Below are 18,105 nucleotides of genomic sequence, written 5' to 3'. Positions count from 1 at the left end.
GAACCCCAGCCAGTCACCTCGCATGGACCTGCTCCTCACACCAACCTCACCGCTCTTTCAGGCGCTGCTTGGGCCTTGGCTCTTGCCTTTGCCAAAGCTGTGGTTGATGGCTCCTGCAGTGGAAATCCACTCTGCTTTTGTAGGCCCTCCTCACCACCATGGGGCCACAGGGCACACAGGGTGCACAATAGCATGCAGATGGGCTGCAGAGACACAGGGACGGGAGGTGAAGACCATCAGCTTCTGTGTCCTGTCCCTGTGCTTGCAGAAGGCCAGCAGAGACCTGCTGAGGGGAGAGGATCAGACTGGGATTTGCAAGACCACATTCCCACACTGCGGTCAGCAGTTACGGTGGTGGTGACGAGAGGGAAGAGGCCTCTGCTGTGCAGACAGAGCATTGGTTTACTGGTAAAGGAAGAAGGGTTTTCAGGGGCCTGCTGAAAGGAAGTTTGGTGCGAGAGTGACTCAGTGTCTTACTATACAAGTCTGGAAGGCTGCAGGGATCTACAAGCAACAACCTCAGAGCAGCATGATTTGGCAGCAGCTACATGCAGTTACTAAATCATTACACTAAGTCAATACTCCTTAACAGCCCTGAAACAGTTTCACCTGTGCTCCCCACACCTGCCCACGGCTCCATTTAAGCTCAGGTCAGGGGCCTCTGCTCTTTTCTGTGCTCAGTGCAGGCATGCCTGTCTCTAGCCCCCCTCTGGCCGTGCCTCTAGGACGGACACCAGCCATGCTGTGCAGGTAATTCCTCTCTGAGGAGGGCCCTTGGATGCACATTGTGGCTTGTTTTGAGCCCTGTCTTTGGCTGGGGCTCCTGAGGGGCGGTTTTGTACCCAGGCTGTAGCCTGGTCTCCAGCCATGCCCCTGGCCCTGGTTCCCTTTGCTCCTGCCTGGGATTGCTGAATGGACTCCGGGCCTGGCTTGGTGCTTGCCTTGTCTGGGACTGTGGATGGGATGAGCCACATTGCCAGTGGCCCTCTGTGCCTGCCCTGGGGGGCTGCACCCTGTGGGTGAGGGCACCCCTTCTGCTGGGGTCAACCTGGCTCAGCTGACCTCAAGTCAATAGCCACCCTTGTGTCCTCTGTAGCCTGAGGTTGTACAACTCCCTGAGAATGCCTGAACATCTCCTGCTCCTCAAATAAAGGAGCTAGAGCAAACGAAGGACTTACAGGCTTTAAATCTCAGTGTTAGAGTGACTAGCTTGGTTTTTTTGTTTGTTTTTTTATGCTGTTTGTTTATGGAGTGGATGCAGAACTGAATAAGGTGTTGGTTCTTCCTAAATGGTCCCTGGCAAAAGCAAAGCATCGTATAATAGCATCTGGAGCAGCCAGCATCCTGTGCAGATAGGAGACTGAGATGAGGTCATAAAGAGCACTTAGGCTAGAGGCCCTTTTCAAATTTCACTTCTAAAGAAAACACTGCCTGTGCTGCTGTGTTGAAGGTCTGATGGCTCTTGCCATCAGGAGGGTATAAACAAAGCATGTCCGTTGTACTCAGCATCTCCAGAGGGTCTTTAGGGATCTTGCTGGAGCTCAAAGGAACATTCTGCACTTGGTCAGGACCACCATGCTTTAGGCAATGCTGAGTTGGTCACCTCCTGTGACTTGAGGCATGTAGCAGAGCTCTGGGATCCTTGTTTGGCTACCAAGAAGAAATGAGTATGGTCAGGGTGTGATAGTTTTAGACGCCTGTTCTAGAAGATAAACTTTGCTATTGTAAGTGCTTGTTTTTCTCCAGTGACTAAAGGGAAGTCTACATGACTAATTAGTATCTAAGATTAAGCAAGTTGTGCCCCATGCCCTGTCTGGAACCACTAAAATGTTAAGATGAGAAATGTCTATAGAGTTCAGGCAGTAGAAGTACAAGAAACTGCAGGATCTCAGTTTGGGATTAGAGGCTCCACCTGTGTGAGCTGCCAAAATCCTGTTTGGATCTACCCTGGCATACCTGGCTTAAAGGTCAGAGCAAGACCTGGGCCTCATTCTCCTTTTACCTAGTGCCTTTCCAGCTGCTGAACTGCTTTTTCTTCCTTTCATCTATGAAACCACTGCTAATGGGGCTGTGTAGGCGCTTTCCCTGCCAACCTCTGACCCATTTCTTGCTCTGTGGCAGCCACGGCTGTGGAGTTCATTTCAATTTCATACAATTATATTTGCAGGGTAAGTTATTTTATAAATGGCTTATTAGCTTCTTGGGCTTACTTGCTATTTTAAGATTATTTTTCAGCAGCTTCAAATCCTGGCTAAATAGACTTTCCTTTACTGAAAATGTGCATTCAGAGCAGGAAGGAGCTTGACTTTGTAAAGATTTATTTCCTTTTTAACCTAATTATGTGACTATTTGTAACAATAAGCTTCAGTTCCACTCCAGATACTAAAATTTCTTCTGTAGGCAGTTATTTGCCTCAGGCTATAAGGTATCTACTATTGAAATACAGTGAAATGAAGAAATTTAGACACATAACATTGAAGATGTGTTATTAAAGACTGGGCCCTGTCATGAATTTTTTGAGAAGTCTAAGGAGCTGGAAATAAAATGCATGTGGATTTATACAAAAAAGTTCATTTCTAAAAATCATTTATGGTAATTAAAAATTAACTTTAAATGTTTTCTCACTGAAATGAAGATGAGTGGGAAAAAAACTTCTGTAGATGTGTAGGTGTAGGGAAAGCAGAGAATTATTCCACTGTTCAGAAAATGTGAAATGAGGAAAAGATGTCACTTTGAAACAAAGAACCTCATGAATTTTTGGTACGAAGTACTTCAACCATTTTCTCTTACAGATATTAGAGCCATTTCCATCAACCTGAACTTGCTTTTAGCAGTAAATATGTACCTGAAAGTTTTAAACAAAATTCACTTCAGCAAGTGCTGCATCTCCCTGTTGCTTCATTTCCCCTTATTTCTTGTTCTGTGCAGCTGCTGTTATTGTAATTAAAAGTATAACCAGGTGGGCACTGAGAACAAGCTCTCCTTGCTGCTGACACAGTGCGGTGCCTCCATGCTGCCTGGCCTCTCCCTCTCAGGAAATGGCAGCTGAGGGGCTGGCAGCACTGTTAGCTGTGGCAGTGGCGGGGCTCCCAGCTGCCTCCAGCAGCAAGAGAAGTCCCTGCCCTTTCTGTGCAGGTCCAGATCCTGTTCTGGGACTGTGTCCTCCCTCAGGTGCTGCTCGGCCCCAGGAACCATAGCTGTGCTGGAGCCTCGTGGCCTCTCACGCATGAGCTGCAGGCTGCTGACACACATGGTGGGTGCTGTGGCAAGGACTTGTTCTTCAGTTATCTTTTTTTTCCTACTTTTACTACTTTTTTTTTGCATGCTTTTTTTTTCCTTTGTAAAATGGACCAAAAGAAGTGGTGGGCTGAGCTGTGCTGCTTGCCATCGCCAAGGCACAGGGAGCGCGGGCGGGTGGTGTGCCCTCCATCCCTCCTCGCTTCCCCGCAGGTGCTGTGACTACTGGTGCACAGCACATCGACTTCATGCTACCACAAGCCCTGCTGCTCCCCTGTGGGGGGCTCTTTTGGGGCAGAAGGGTCTTGGCAGCACTGTGGTGGCAGAGGGGAAGCAGCTGGGTGTCTGTGGTGTGGGCTGCTGGTGGTCTCATCCTTGCCAGCAGCCCCTGCGCTTCAGCAACGGTTGCTGAGGGAAGGTGTCTGTTTCTGTTAACTGAACCCAGAAACACTTCTCATTTCTGTCTCTGCTAGTGTAACAGCCCTGTGTGTTGCTTTTGCCTTCTGTACACACTTCCTGAGAATAAAGATGTTTTTTTCTGCCTCCCTCTTTTCATTCTCTACTGTTCTCCCCCCCACCCCCCCAACAATCTACAATCCTCATAAAAGGCCCCCTATCTGTTCTATTTTTTTTCTAGCCAGTAGTTTTGTCTCCCTGTTCTCCTTGGTTCTGAAGACCTTTTTCTTATGTAGGCAGGTCATCTCCCACACTTGTTTCCACTACTATTTTTGCAAACTTGGCTCTTGTTTTGTTCATTTCCTGCTTTGTTTCCTTTACCTCTCCCCTACCTTTTCCTTTTGTCTCTGAAATCTTTAATCTGTCTCTAGATAAAGTCATCCTCCCTCACAGGCACTTCAAATTTCAGTCCTCCAGGCTGTTTCTGCCCTAGATAATGTTCATTTTCACCTCCTCACTGCTACTTTCCACCCCACCTTCACACACCCTTTCTCCTCCTCCACCCACTGGTTGTTGACAGGGATCTTCACTTAGCTTTTCCTCACCAGCTGCGTTCTCTGATGTTGGTTCGTATTTTTGTCTTCTCTGCAATCTCCTTCTCCTGTGCTCTGTGATCTCAAAGATTTGTCTTGCACTTTGGCTCCTTCCACACTGCATAGTCCAGCTTGACAGCTCCAGGCTCTGCCCTTCATCCCATCCCCTTCTGCTTTCATGTATACCTGAGAATACCTGAGAAGAATATCATTGCCTTTCTCCACTGTGTTTTGTGGATTCTTTCTCAGAAATTTTGTTGTACTTAGCAATTCTTCTCTGGGTTAATCAAATCCCAAATCCACAGTTCTGACTGCTGCTTGTCACATTGATTTATCCTGCAAACTCTAGCCTCTTCCTGCCTTCAAACAACACTTCTATTTTTCTCATATAAAAATGACAAAATGTGACTACCAGCTGAGACTACCTTGCCTGTTCAGTTCTTCCTTATTACTTACTCTAACCCTTCCTTTGCTCTTGATAATGTTCAATTCCAAGCGCCATATATCTTTAATAACTACCATCCTGTCTTCAGTCTTGGTTTGCCCTGTCAGCCAGTACTTCCAGCTGTGCTCTGCCTGAATTTTGGCTTCCCTTAGCCAGAACTGCGTAGTTATGTGGGTTTCTCCTATGTCTTCAGTCTTTCTGAATGCATCTTTGTCTCTTCTTCAGTCTCTTCCAGATAATCTCACTTAGAAATATAAAATCTTTCTCTATGCTGAGCAATGTACAGAGCAAACCCCTCAGGTGCTTTTGGCCTGACTCCACTCATCTGAATTAGCACCTCAGGTGCCCATTCAGCTCAGTGTTGTCCTTGCACTGCCTTTTCGAACTCATCACTGTATCCTTTTTTTGTCACAGGAGGTAGCACAGAAGTTTTTATCTATCATTTGATATGGCTTTAGCTGTCACATCACTTAGCAAGCTTGTTGGAAGTTCATGACTACGCCTACTGTCTATGGAAAGCAGTGAGCTGGCTGTCTCTTCATTAGGGTTTTTACATGCTTGAGTAAAAGCAGGGCCTTTTTCTGTTGGGTTGTTGAAGGAATGGAGACTCATTAGTAATTAGTTGATGTTAATGACTAACTGACCTCCAAATGTAGACAAGTAATTTCCCAGTTTTTCACCTTCCTCACCTCAAGATGGTCTTACCTAAAACACCCGGCTTTGTTACCACGGAAGTCTTCTGGCTGCTAATGTGTAGCTCCTGCTTCCCTGGAAAGAACCATGCAAGCTAATCTTGTCCCTGAAGTTTCCAGTAAACCACAAAAGCATTTCAGCGTGTGTATGAGTAGAACAGGATGGAGGCAAGCTGGGTCACTGCTTGTAGGGGCTCAGGGCTGTGCCTGTGCTTCATTAGAAAAGGAAAAAGCCTACCGTCTGACAGTGACGTGGGGGTCCGCACGAACCACCAGTGCTTTCAATTTGGAGTAACATAACTTTCTAAGAGGTGTGAAAGTGGGGGACAAAAAGAGCTTTGTTCTTATAAACCTCAAAGGCTTATAAGAACCAAAATAATTTGGTTTAGGTTTACATTTTAACAGATGGTTCTTCTCTCAGTTTTAACCACTTCTGTGTCTGTTTGGAAGCTCAGTTTCACATCAGCTTTTTTTTGTAAATCTAGGGGTCCCTCAGATTGCCTCTCCCATTAATATTCCTGATCATCTTTCTTCAAAATGAAGATAAGTGGTTTAGCCTTTTGTGTCATCATCACTGTTGTCCATCTTGTTGCAATAAGCCTTTTATAATTGTTTGAAAAATCTCCTGTAATGACCAAATTTCATTTCATGGCAATGACACTCTGGATCAGGAGATTAATAAGGAGAGCCACCTGAAAGTATATTCAGTACCTCTATTTGAAGAGCCTCATACTACTAATTCCCAGCACTTTTAGAGGTCACTGCCTACAGAATTGTCTCTGCCATCATAATGAGTGTTGTCAAATGATGACTCTGAACTGCAATTTCAATTTCTTAATCCATGATTAAGAGAAAAATTGGGCACAGCTGGAGTTTGTTTCACACCTGAGCCTTGTTCTGAGGACTGAACCAGGATGGGGAAGCCAGGAGAGGGCAAGCCTGTGTGAGGAGCTGCTTGAATGGTTTGATTTAAATTAGTTCTTTTTTTGCTGTTATTTTTACTTCCATTGTGTTTGATTATCTCAATTTCTATTTGAGGAGAATGTTCTATTGCGTGCCAGTAAGTATGCTGAGGAAGTGTATACAGTGTTGTTGGTGTTATTTTTACAGAGATAGTTTACAGCTTAGTTGAGAAAATGAGCTTGAACTGCATGGAGGGGTAGATGAGAACCAAGCACTAATATATAGGAGTAGATGATACATGATGGCTTGAAAACCTAGCAAAGCAGTGGTTTCTCACCTATGGAGCTGCTTAGGTCACTGCTTTCTCTTGGTTTCCCTTCTGAACACACGATGGCAGTATATGCCTTAAGCAGCAGATACAATATTTTAGTTTAGAAGCTTGCTCTGTTATTTTTAATCCTTTTCTACAGTGGCGTGTAAGAAATTAAAGAAGTATTTATTTGCCCATGCCTAAAGTCTCATCTTCCTTCCCTTTATAAAAATGCAGTCCATTCCTGATTCCTCCCTTTTGGTTTAGTTCTGCATTTATGCCTAATACTGCTGAATTCTCTTCTGATGCTGTGTCCCACTGCTCAGAGTCAGTGCCTTTTGTGCAAGGTGAGGCTTCCATTGCGGAGATAATGCAGGTCCGGGGTTCCAATAGCTCAACCTGGAGCTCAGGGTGCTGCAGTGGGAAAAGCAATTTTTCATGTCGGAGTAGCAAACATTTCATCCAAGGAATCTGCCAATGGTGGGACAAGGACAGCGGCTTGGGGAATGAGGACCTTCACAAACGGCTGTAGGGAAATAAATTCTTGCTGTGAATGTCATAAGGATTTGAAGTGTCTCAGTCTGTCCTGGAGAAGATTTCAGATGAGCTGAGCTTCTCGAAGGACCGTTATGATTTTTTTTCCTTACCTTTGCTTCACCTACAGGGTCATGTGGGTGCTAACAATATTTTTCCTCCAAGGATACCTTCAAGTTCCTATCAGGAGGTGGGTTTATGGAAGGAAGCTCTGGCCCAGCTGTGTTTTAGCATCCCCCGTGAGCTCCTTGGTTGTGTTCTGTGTCCCGTGACTGCCGCCCGGTGGTGCTGAGGCTCCCAGTGGGGCTGGTCCTGCTGCTGCTGGCGAGCTGCGTGGCTTACGGGCTTCAGCCTGGAGTTACTGTGCCTTTTGTTTCATGTCGCTTATCTTTTGCCACTACCCCCGTTTGAGGGTATGATTCTAGGGGCTAGACTTGCATTAAGCCCCTAAAACAGATAACTTTTTGTTATAGCAGACGGCTGATCCAAGCCTCAGTTCTGATTCCTTAATGCAGGGTAATGCATTTAATTAGGTAACAGCAAGGTTAGGGTGCTAAGAGGCAGCTTGAGGAGATGCATTTGGGGAGCACAAGTTGCCAGGCAATATCCAGGGGGATTTCCAAGGGCAGGAAGATGGCTGCAAAGCCAGCACCAGGGCTGATTTTACCTTCAGAGGTGGCATAAGACTCTGTAAGCAGGACATGCCTGAGAGCAGCTGACATCTCTATGCCTGCCAAGTGACAAGTGTCCAGATGCAAGTGGCTAACGCACACATTCTGTTTCAGGATTCCCCCTCCAGATGGTGGGCAGAAAAGTGTTGTGGTGATCCTCCTACCTGACCCTGTCTCACCAGTCCTGCGATGTGTGCAGAGGAGTGCCTGCCCGCAGACAGCAGCCAGTGTCACCCAAGGATCGCATCCGCCTTCTTGCTGAGCATCATGACTTCGGATCAGAGGTAAGGAGACGGCTGCTGGCTGTGCAGATCTCACTCCTTTTCAGATATACCATGCTTTTAATGCTCACAAAATCTCAAAGGAAAAGGTGCTTTGTTCTGTTGTCTTCTGAGATGGCATAATCTGCATTTTTAGTTGTCACAGTGTCTAATGCGCTATCCCAGTGATGCTTTAGAGGAGTGGGGAAGGAGCACTGGAGCACTCTTAGAAATGTCCCTGGGCCTTGTATCAGTCAGTATCCAAACCTCAGCTCTCACTTGAAATGAGCTTTCAAAGTGCTTCAAAGACCAAAGAGAAATACTAGCATTGTCTATAAACTAAATTCTTGATATTTTGAAATAACTGTGCAGCTGTTGCCTTAGGGCTCTAGCACTGAAAAATGTCAGCAGTGTTTTTAGCATCACATGGCTAGGCATGTTTAATGGACATGGTAGGGTGACTGGCCCTCTGAAGTGAAACCCAGCACACCTGGATATTCACAGCCAAATAATGCCCAGCTGCCTCCTTCCTGCTGCTAGATTTGTGTTGAGTTTTCAGGGGGAAGAACAGTGTTGTCAGCACTCAGCTGTGAAGGAGGTGGCCACGGAAGCACTCATGCATGAAGCCCTGTGCAGGCAGTGGTTTGCTGCTTCAGGTGTCCAAACTGTAGGAGTTTGCGGACTCTAGACTATGCCTTGTTTTTTTGGTTTGGCGGTAAAATCCAAAATCAGGTTTTTGTTGCTCTTTTTGTTGGTTTTTAGGGAAAAACTGTCTGTCTCACTTCCATGGTTGGTGGAAAAAAACACCCTATGCAAACCGCTTCAGTTCTGATCCTGAAATATAGTGTGCAGGGAACGGGCATCTCTGCATGACCCCTGAACTAAAGCTCACTTCTTTCAAGCCTGTAATAGCTCATGGGAGAGCAGGGAGCTCTCTAGAGCTGACTTTTCCCTTTGATTTTGGGATGAAGGGGTGTGAAATTTGTTTGGGGCCTGCTTCAGTCCTACCTATGTCACAGCTTGATCTTAGCTGGAGCATCTGATGGGGCTGTGCTTTTTCAGAAGCAAAGAAGTGAAGGTGTGTAGCATGCTAGCCAAGTTTTCTTCTCTATTTCTAAACAGTGTAAATGTTGGTCCTCCAGCTAATGAAGAAAGTCTGGGCTGATCAAAGGGAGATTAGTTTCTGTGTCAGCCATCTGTCCTGCCTCTTCCTCTGTTGATTGGTGTGACCATAAAACAACTGCTACAGCACAGAAGACTAGCTAAAATGTTCCTGCATGATTTCTCACCACTGGAAATAAAGCCAGCTTAGCTCTCTTGCTGTATACTTTCAGCAGAAAGCTTGCCTCTTCCATCAGGAAACAGAGCATTTTAAGTGATGTATGGAAATGTTTCTCACAGAGTGAGAGCAGACCAAGAATGTGCGGATCCTAAAAGGGTTTTTATGCTAGAGGAGTTCTTATTTTTAAATAGATTGATCTTAAAAAAAAAAAAATCCAGTTGGTTTTGCACGTTTGGCATCTGATTTCTTATAGTAGCAGCAGTAACAAGCTATTTAAATAATAACCTTTTCCCTTTGCCAGCTTTCTCTGCTGTCCTGAAGCTAGCTTAAAAAGAGTTGCTATGGAAATTCAACTTTGCCAGGCCATATGCATGGGATTAGAGCTTGACTATGAATCAAGAAACAAAAGGAACTGGATGAAAAGTCTCTTTATCCAAATACACATCTTCAGCAGTGATCACTTCTAATCAAAATTCCTTCTCTGATTTTTCTGCTCGAGGCACAAAACAGCAAGTGTGGCTGCAGTGCAAGAAGAGCTAACACGAACTAATTTTCCATTGCGATGGTACTGGGAATAAATAGCCTTTTTTAGGATGGAGCTTGCTAGCTGATTCAATTCCTGGATTATCTGCATCCCTTTGTATTTCAATTTCTCTTATCTCCATATAGAAAATATTTTAACATGAGGTTTTTTTCTTGCTTGCTTTTCATGTTTCCAGTGTGAAGAGTAGCACAAATCAAATCAGCTACCTACAACCAGGTTTTTCCATGAGAAGTGGCAATCTGGCAATCTCAGTAATCACTTGGTTTTTTTTTTAGCTTTTTGGGGTCTGGAATTGTGTGAAATGGTGTGGCAGGCTGAGCTTCATTGCTGCACTACTGACTGGGGTGATAGAGGTTTTGAAAGGATTATTTTCCTTAGCCCTGTGAAATAACTGAGGCAGGAGGTCTCTTTCCATAGTGTGAGGTTGCAACCTGACTGCTGCTCTGTGCAAAGTTGTGACCTTGAGCTGCACAATCTGACTGCTTTGATAAGCACCTCGCAGTTCTGGCTCTGTTATAAAGCTGAGACAGGCAGCTTTCATCAGCTCCGTAAGGGGCCTAGAGGCCTCTCACAGGGTCCCTGGCCAAGCACATTAAAAATGAGCTGGTTAGATTTTTCCTGTGAGCGTGTCCTCTAATGTATCTCAGGAACTTTGTGATGCGGCTTAGCCCATCCCGTGTAATGTCAATGATGCAGACAGATACCAGGCCCTGACTCTGGTCTTTATCCAGAGCAGTCATGCATGGCTAATGCAAAAAGAAAAAAAAAAGGAATAAAAATGCTTGATATGTTTTCATGAGAGAGCATTGAAACATGCTCTTTTGCTTTAAACCCTGCAAGAAAAGGAAGTAAACTTGATCTCTGGTCCTTGCCTAGAGCCCTTAGGTTTCTTTCTGTAGCAGTCAAGTGAGACAAAGCCAGTAAAAATATATCCTGTTGGAGCCATTGGTCTCACCCTGCTCCAGCTGCAACTGTCTGTTCAGCTCTACCAGATGAAATTTCCCTGCTGGAGCAGGGGCTACAGAACTGAGTGGTTTTTATGAGGAACTGCTTCAAATCTCCTGTGCTACCCATCTCCCCCAGGTGAAATATTTAGCAGAATAGCAAGGGAAGGAGCAGCCCAGGAGAGGTGTGAAAGCAGCAGCAGCGGCGGCGGCTGCTGAAGATGTCACTGTTTGTTCATAGAGCCCGGCGTGGTGTTTTCTTAATTTCCTGTTTGAAGCACAGACACAACTGTGGTGCTGATTAGCTACCAGATAAAGGTCGCTTCTAATGCAATGGTGATGGTGTAGCTCAGAAGCACTGCATGAATTGGGGTGATGGTACTGTTTGTACAGGGACTGGTGGTTCTTTAGGGAGAGCACTAAGCACACCCGTTAGCAGGGGCCATGTCCTCCTTGAAAGCCTCCAGAGAGAACCTTCCTGTGAGACTGGCCCGTGGCAGCTCTCGTTTCCCAAACAGACCTCTGTCTGGGACCGGGACTCTCTTGCCCTGGCTTCTCCCTAAATACAAACAGGAAGATGCGAAGATAGCCGAGGCCTGCTTCTGAGAGTTCCCACGCAGAAGAAAAGTCATTCTGGAACTGCAGGGTAATTCCAGCTCTCGCTGGTAGCTCCGCACCACAGACATCCTTCCATTATCAGCAGCTTGTTCCATACGTCTGCTGTGTAGACTTGCTCGTAGCATTTCCTTCTTACTGAGATGTCCGTATATTCCTTTTTTATTCCATACTGTGATAGTTTGATATGTCCTTTCCTGCAAGCACTCTCCACTGCTGTATCTGAACTGCAGCACGTTTCCCCCGTCAGGGCCAGGCGTTTGGCTCCCTGCAACCCCTGCCAATTCCACTCTGCAGCTCAAGTGACTTGGCACCCATTTCCCACAGAGACCCTCTGTATCCTACACCTCCGCGCATGCCCCTGATACTTGTATTTATCTTTGCCTGATTAGGGCTCAACTGCGGCGGAGTTTCTGCAGATGTTTCTTTATTTAAACCATACTTTGCGAAGGGAAGGAAAGGAGACACGCAGAGGAAGGAGGTGTTTCATAGTATCACATTTATTCTGAAGTGGCTCTGATGCCAGGAAAATGTGCACATCGCTCATAATTTTTCTCATTTGTTCTTCCCTCCGACTTCCCCCCTCAGAAAAACACCAACAGGAATTCCTCGCTTCCTTACTTACTAATTAAATCTCTGCCTACAATAAACCAAGAAGGTCTATCAATGAGGCAGTATGTGGTCAAACACTGGTTGGAACCGCTCAGCAGGAAATTTGGTAGGAAAATACGACTTCAGCAGCTTAGCAGGCTTTATTTTTAGGGCGCGTGAGCTTGTTTAACTCGCAGATGCGAACTGCCAGATTTCTATTGTTGTCAGATGGCTCACGTCCCACCAGGCTGAGTCAAACTGGTGACTCACCGCAAGGAGGAATCTCTTTGGCAGTAGGCTGTGATTGTCTTCCCTCCTCCAGTCTAAGATGTGCGATAGATAAAAACTTGTTTTGTAAGGAGTTTCCAGCTTGCTCTGGTTAAAAATCACTGTTCGTAATCATAAAGCATTCGGGCTGCAAGAGTTGTTTGAGAAGCACCTGACGTGTTGAGGTTTGGTGCTTTTGTGGGTGGACGTGGGCTGCCTCAGCTCATGCTCGGGGCTGGCCAGGTGCAAGCCAAGCCCCGAAGGGAAACAAGGGGGCCGTGTTCGCTCGGCGCTGATCCTTGGCCAGCAGCCCCTGCCGAGAGCTGGGATTTATTGGGCCTGGAGCACAGCGCTGTACTGAGCCTGGGACGGGGCTTTCAGGTGGGAGCTGGCTGGCATCCGGCCAGCCTGGCAAGTGGATGTAAATCCGAAGACTCAAGTCCGTACGTTGTTTGGGGAAACTCAAGTTCTAGCTTCAGAGTGCAGCCTTTCTTCTCTACTCCCTGAGCCGTGCTCCTCCCAAATCCTTATCGTCCTCTATAGTACAAACTACTCCAAGAAATCACCAAATCCATTGAGATATGTAAACATAGGATTACCCTGGACTTCTTAATGTGCTCACTTCTTGCCTTTCTGCCGTTAAGGCTCTTTAAAACCTTGTGTGCAATCAGATACTGGCTTGGATATGTGGAGAGCAGCTTTCAGGCCATTGCCCGTAGGGATGGAAAACCCTTCGGGCACTTCTGGTTGGTCTTGCTGTGTGCTCCAAAGCAGCAGGAGTCATGGCTTGATCAGTCTGTGTGTACCAAGCTGGAAGGCTTTAAGCCATAAATAAAGGGCGTTTCTGTGGGCTCACAGCACTTTGCAAAGGTCTCGCCAATTCAGTCTGAAGTTACTGATGGGGAACAGCATTAGAGCATTTTGTTTCCTGTTGTCCCAGTCACCAAGAGGCATTTGGCCCTAATGACTTGTCACCTTGCCTAGTGGGCACATTGTCCAGAGCCTCGGTCTCCCTGCATGTGAGCTTCCTCATCTGGGTTACAGTGCAGAGGGCATTGCTCTCTAGCAGCTGTTTGAGTGCTGAGGAGCAGGAATTTTGTCAATATTGGATTACAGTCGAGCATGTTCCTTAAAATGGGGAACAAGACTCTTCCTAATACACCATTAGGTGTTCTGTAGGCCTTGTCGATGGGAAGAAAACAGATGGCCTTAGGAAAAGGTATGATTAAAAATTAGTCAGCCTACTACAGCATGGCGTTTCTGCTTATCACAGGCTGATGTTGGTTTAACTTTACTGACTTAGGTACTGACTGAGGGCTCTGTTATGAGTTCATAGTTTGGTGACTAAATGAGGTTTTTTGTTTATTTTACTTTTAAGGAAATTTGCTTATCGTGAGTTTTACTGTAGCATGTCCTCAAGCCCATCACTGAAGTGTTAGATCACACAGCCTGAGGTTGTGGTGTTGGCCAAACCCACGTACGATTTAATAACCCTAAATGGACTATGTCCAGTCCTGCAGTTTTTCTGTCAGTCTGGCTCAAGGCCATGGCAGTCTGTCATACACAAGGACTCCTCAAGAACTCTGCAATTGTACTCACAGCCTGACAGTGATTATCCATCTCTTTTTTTCCTCTTTGGCCTTGTAACTGATCTGTATGCTCAAACTGTCCTGCTGTGTCTAATGGGGATAAGGTGATAGCTGTCCCTCCTCAGCTGCAAGCTTGCTTGTTACTTTAAAGCCTGCATTTAATGGTAATGCTTATTTCTTTTCCAAGGACATGCTGCTATATCAGCAGAATGTACTTTGATACAGGAGCTGGTGTGCAAACCCAAACAGGTTAAGATAACCATGTAAAAACGGAGTATGAGTCAAGCTCTGGAAGCAAGGAAGGTGACTGCTTGCTGGGGGGCGTATGCAGCAGCTAGGTTATGCAGTGGGAATCATGTGAGCGATGGGTTCATTTCTGTTGTGAACTGTGAAATAGTGTTTCAATCACCCTTGATAATTATGAACTGTGTTCCAGGTATGTTGCCTTTGCAGTGACCTCTAAGGGTGAGACTGGCTTTGGTCAGGTACTAGCCTCATCAGCTAGGTAGTTTAAACATTCAGCTGCTGTATGTTTTGTGTGGAAATCAAAAAAGCCTTCATTAAATGCCTGGCTTTTAACCTGGGAGCAGGACTCTGTGATGCTCTGACCTGAGCTGCAAAGCTGGCTTTACAAGTTGCTGTCATCCTACACCCATGGGTGCCCTCCCTCAGTTATGCCGGGACAGCCACTGAGGGGATGGAGCTGTTAACAGGAACTGTGATAAATGATCCATGTTAAAAATACTGACCCCCAGCCGTCTGAGGGAGAGGGGGGATGGAAATAAGGGCTATATTTAACACGTCTTCTTGTGGTGATCTGGTAGGTGAGGTGATCTCCCAGTCATTTGCTGCAGAGCTCGAGGTGGTGGAAGAGCTAGAGAGGTGTGAGAGAGGAGTAGGTAGCTGCCTCTGAGACTGGCTTTGTTTGCCACCATTGCACCCACCCCCAAAAAAGGAAGGATTGAATTGTGAACCCTGGTATCAGAGTATTGATTGATCATCGCCCCTTGTGTTTGGAGGGGGAGTTATTTTAGAGTAAATACTTGGGAATTTAAGCAACTGCTGCATGACAGTGAAATGTCTCACGGACCTCCCACATCCTCATTTCTATCTGGGGTCCCTGGCTGCAATGCTGGTTTCTGATGGTGAGATAATGTATGGGAACAAGATAGGTATCGGAACTGCCAAAGGTCAACCATGCTATGGCTGTACCAGCAGAGAAACAAACAGCTCTTACCGACGGTCCCCTTTCTCTTGGGTGGGATGGCTCCATCACACAGCTACGTCCTCTTCCATACACACAAGCGGGAGCGGGATTTGGGAACCTGTTCCTTTTGTTTTTCCTGCCTACAAATAAATATTCCCATGAGCAATGCTGAAAGCAGAATTCAAATGATCAATCTGCAATGGAAAATCTTTAGGTTCAGTGGATGAATTCTAAGTTGTTTTTTGCCCCTTGATCTGTGGCTTCTGAGCTGTGCATGTGCTAAGTGACCACAGCCAGCAGTGAGCAGCTACCCTGTGTAATGGGGCACCACAAATCACCTCCAGATAGATCTTACTGCAGGAAGAACATTTAGCAGGATGTGATTGTTGGACCTGAGGCTGAAGCTTGTCCTTTAATAAATTAGAACTGTTTTTCCACACAAATCTGAAAATGAATCATGGTTTCCTCAAATTACCTTCTGGTTGGGCTGCAGAGTAAAGTAGTTACGTACATGGCTTTAGACTGTTTAAGTTATTTTGTTTACTTGATATTGTCTCACGCGCAGGAAATCTTGTTTCTCTTCTGATAGCTCTGCAGTTGCACGAGTGGATCTCAATTCTGTTGTCACTTCAAGCTGAATATGAGGGGCACTGATGATGCTATTTTTGCCAGAAAATATTCTCATGCTAAGATGCATTTACAGCCTTACCTGGAGCAGCATGGTCAGCATCTGAGCTTGCTAAATCATGCCCTATGCTTACACAAGATTTTTCTGGTATTTTTTTCTGTGATGTTTTTTGCACAAGGCTGTAATGTACAGTTACAGAGCAGGCTAGTGTTTGTAATGTTAATAACAACAGGATTTATTATTAGAAAGTTGACTTTTTTACTTGTGTGAGCTATACAAGCTGTAGAGCCATGGGATGGGAGATTGTTCTACATATGTGCTGTAGAAAGCAAGGTCCCTGGATTAGCAAATGAAATAATACCTCTGCTGCCTGTCAGCTCCTAAATCGGTGATGTTCAGGTGTGCAATGCAGATGGGTAGGATCTCAATACTCACTTTTGCCAAGATCACTTTTCTGCTGGTTCACTTGCAGGGACAGTGCAGCCTGATGCTAGCTTTGGAAGCAGCCCAGTGGGCAGAAGACAGGGTCAATTTTATCCTGTTAGTGTGAGCACACGAGCTTTGTGCCGGGGTTGAGTTTGAAGTTAATGTAACAGCCAAAACACCAACCCTAGAGATGGATGCATTCCTTTTCCCTTAGAGAAGACGTCTGCCCTCATCTTCCTTTTGGGATGAGTGTGTTCCAGTAACCTGTTTGCCAGCAAACTCCTCCCATGGAGAAGGAATGGGAGTGGGAGAGAGGGACTACAGATGTCCTTGCCAAAAGGAGGACAGCTGCAGGAGGCACAAGCAGAAGGGGATTTTGGCAGCCCAGGCTCTGACTTTGTTGTCCAGTGCTGGTGAAGGGAGACAGGATGTCAGGGAAGCAAATCTATTATAAAGAGGTTCTCCAGCAACTGTTCTGGCCTCATTTGTCAGTTGTGGTCTTAGGATGCTGGCTTTCAGAAGTGCCACAGTGAATGGGTTTGAAGGAAGCATGGCATGACTGCAGGGACAACCGAGGTGGTGATGCACTGCCTCAGAGGCAGCCGGGGTGGGATGTGTAACAAAGGAACAACCAGTTTCCCATGCTTGTGGCTTCCAGGAAATTGCGTGATGGATGTAGCCAGCGTTTCTCAAGAGCTCTACAGAAAACCTTCAATTTAAATATTATTCCAGTTAATGTGTATTTATAGAAGTCAAGAAATGAGCATACTCACACATGCTGTTTTCCCGGAAAAAACTTTCCTTTTTCATTATGCACGCACACACACGTGCGCGCACACATGGATTTATAAAAGAGCAAGCAGTGCAAAACATGCACGTTGTTAATTTCTGTACAATATTTATGTTGGTTAAAATCCCACAGACGGAACAGCTAGTGTAGGGTTTCCTTAGGTACTTGACAGTTAAATATTTTGGAAAAACATGCATTCAGTGATCCTAAAGAGAAAACTACCCGACTCCTTTCTTGTCCCAGTGTTTTAGGTGTGTTCATGAGTCCTGTTGTTTTTGCATGGAAGAGATGAAATCTAAGAACTGAGAGAACAGCCAGCGGTGTTAAATATTATTTTTAAGTGAAGTGACATTTTCCATAGAAAAACAGGAATAGCACTGTTTTTCTTTCTTTGCTGTGAAATGGGGGTAAAATCACTGCATTAAGTGATGGGTTTAAGACTGCCTGCCTGTTTTGTTCTGCCTTTCCCCAACCCCAAACAGCTCCAAGGGTGCAGCGGCCCCTCACCCTGCAACAAGCACAGCGAGGGGCAGAACCAGCCCCTACCCATGCATGTGGGTATCAACAGGACAAGTGATGAAAGATTCCAGCAGCTGGAATCAGTGTCTGGAGAAGAGGATCTGTAATATCTGTGGGAAGTAAGAAATGTGTTCTGCGCGGATCGTTCTCGCTTTCAAGGCTGTTTGAGCACATCATCTTGAACCTACCACAAGTCTTGTTTTGAAAATTCATCACCTCTGTGGCACAGCACCTCGCGGTGGTTTGAGCTGTGTCAGAGGCCTGATGCACTGATCACACCTGGACAGGATTCTTGGGTAAGCTTGAGGTCACACTCGGAGTTTAAAAAAAATACCTCTCTTCGAGCAGTAGATGGGGGAGAAACAGGGTTTGGACTTGTAGCCTCGTGAACAATAGCTGTGCCTCTTAAGTTAATGCTGAGCAACATAATCTGCTTACTGCAACAAGGACTGTTCTGTTGATGCCCTCACCTCACGCCCAAAGAACCCCTTGCAGTCCGTATTTTTGGCAGCAGTGTGGGGATTTGGGGTTATGCTCGCTCTGCAGGCGTGGTGGCACCCAGCCTGGCTCTGGTGTCCCACCCAGCAGAGCAGCACGGGGCGGCTCTGCAGGACGGCTGCCCCTGTGCTGCTCTGGCCTGTTTTGCTTGGACTTGTCGGCCT

At 45.9% G+C, this 18,105-nt stretch overlaps 1 protein-coding gene across 20 annotated transcripts in view; it reads left to right on the top strand.

The window, feature by feature from the left end:
- Positions 1-275: 275 nt before the first annotated feature.
- Positions 276-18,105, top strand: part of CYSLTR1 (cysteinyl leukotriene receptor 1) — a 99,371-nt gene continuing 81,541 nt past the window's right edge. For 8 of the 20 annotated variants that reach the window (XR_013938993.1, XR_013938994.1, XR_013938995.1 and 5 more), the window contains exons 1-2: positions 594-750; positions 7,896-8,065. The gene's annotated coding sequence lies outside the window, so the exon portion shown is untranslated. The other 12 variants (XR_013939000.1, XR_013939002.1, XR_013939003.1 and 9 more) reach the window with 12 other exon arrangements.

The sequence above is a fragment of the Anser brachyrhynchus genome (assembly GCF_964034855.1).
Source record: "Anser brachyrhynchus genome assembly, chromosome: 13".
Classification (NCBI taxonomy): domain Eukaryota; kingdom Metazoa; phylum Chordata; class Aves; order Anseriformes; family Anatidae; genus Anser; species Anser brachyrhynchus.
Note: the sequence above shows the minus strand (reverse complement) of the source record. Positions and strands in the feature narration are given on the sequence as shown.